Source organism: Chrysochloris asiatica, unplaced genomic scaffold (genome assembly GCF_000296735.1).
Source record: "Chrysochloris asiatica unplaced genomic scaffold, ChrAsi1.0 scaffold00076, whole genome shotgun sequence".
Taxonomy (NCBI): Eukaryota; Metazoa; Chordata; class Mammalia; order Afrosoricida; family Chrysochloridae; genus Chrysochloris; species Chrysochloris asiatica.
In genome coordinates this window covers 65,377-67,046 of record NW_006408594.1, presented here as the reverse complement: position 1 = coordinate 67,046, position 1,670 = coordinate 65,377, and positions in this window count along the sequence as shown.

The window sequence follows — 1,670 nt, the reverse complement described above, 5'->3', positions numbered from 1 at the left end:
GCCACGGCACATAACAACAACAATAACAACATGTCACATTTTGGTAATTCTCACAATATCTCAAATTTTCTCACAATTCTATTGTACATTCAATAGACTACAGTATAGTGTAAACATAACTTTTACACGCATTGGGGAACAAAAAAAATGCATAATTCCCTTTATTGTGGTGGTCTGGAATTGAACCTGCGATATCTCTGAAGTATGCCTATACATACAATGGAATACTGTCACTAGAAGACATGAAGTTTTGCTACATGCTACAATGTGGATGAAGCTAGAAGACATTCTGCTGACTGAAATAAGCCAAGTGCAAAGGGCCAAATATTATAAGGCCTTACTTAAATAAAGAAACAAGAAAAGACAAATGCATAGAGAAGAAAACTGATTAGTGGTTACCATGGGCAGGAGGGAGGGACAAATAAGGAGGGGGTGTTCAGAATAATGGAAATATTACAGTGATTAAGGGTAAGGTTGCAGTCAATTAATGCAACTGCTGTCAGTAAGTAGTGGTGATGGTTATGTGCCATGGGGTCAGTTACATCTGTATAAAGGTGAATCTGCAAAAGTTGTGTAATAAATATATTTACAATTAAAAAAAAAAAAAAAAGAGCTGTTGAGACTGCTTAAATACATGAAAACAAACACCTCATGGAGATCTGGTTTCTTGGTTTGGAGGGACATCCCAATTAACTGTCCTAATAACATGTTTAGTGTTTCTGTTCTATCTCCTACTTCAGTGAGTAGTACCTGGGTCTTAAAAAGAACACTTGTTCTCTATTTGCCTGGAAAAAAGAGGAGAGTCAGGAACAGGAAGAAGAAATGATATGTGTAGTTAACTGCTTCTGTGAACACCTACTTCCTTTGCCATGAGACAAGAAGAATGGGTCTACCATTCCTGAATATTTTGATAGAAGATTCCATAGAAGAATCCTAACCAAAAGGGGGTAAATATAGAAAAAAATTTCATGTTCTCATGGATTCCTGACTTCCTGAAGCCATGAAGTTGGATAAAACGCTAAAACTACTGTCCTTAGATCATCTTTAAACCTTAAAGCAAAAAATATCTCCTGAAGTTTTCTTAAAACCAAGCAATGTTGTTGTTAAGTGCCGTCGAGTCGGTTCTGACCCATAGCGACCCTGTATAGGATTGCCGAGGAGCAGCTGGTGAGCTTGAACCACTGACCTTGCAGTTCAAATGGCTTTCCAGTCTGACGCATTAACCCACAGCGCCACACCAGGACTCCAAAACCAAGCAATAGTTTAGCTTAGTTTAAAAAATGTTTGCTTTGAGCATTATGCTCTTTTAAGAACTCTGGTAGCTATCAGCTGTCCTGTGGGAGAAAGATGAGGCTTTCTGTTCCCATAAAGATTGGTTTGGAGGGACATCCCAATTAACTGTCCTAATAACATGCCTCTGAAATCATATGCAGGATCATTATGAACTGGAATCGACTCCATGGCAAACCACCATCACCATATAGGATCAAAGTGACAATAGGAACTCTAAAGATTAACTCAGGAACCTTATGGGGCAGTGAATTTACATTTATGGGAGAGGAACAACTCAGAAAAGGAGGGTGATAATGGTTATCAATGTCACTAAATGACATATATGGAATATGTTGAATCGGTAAATGTTTCTCTGTGTATATTTATAAAATACTATC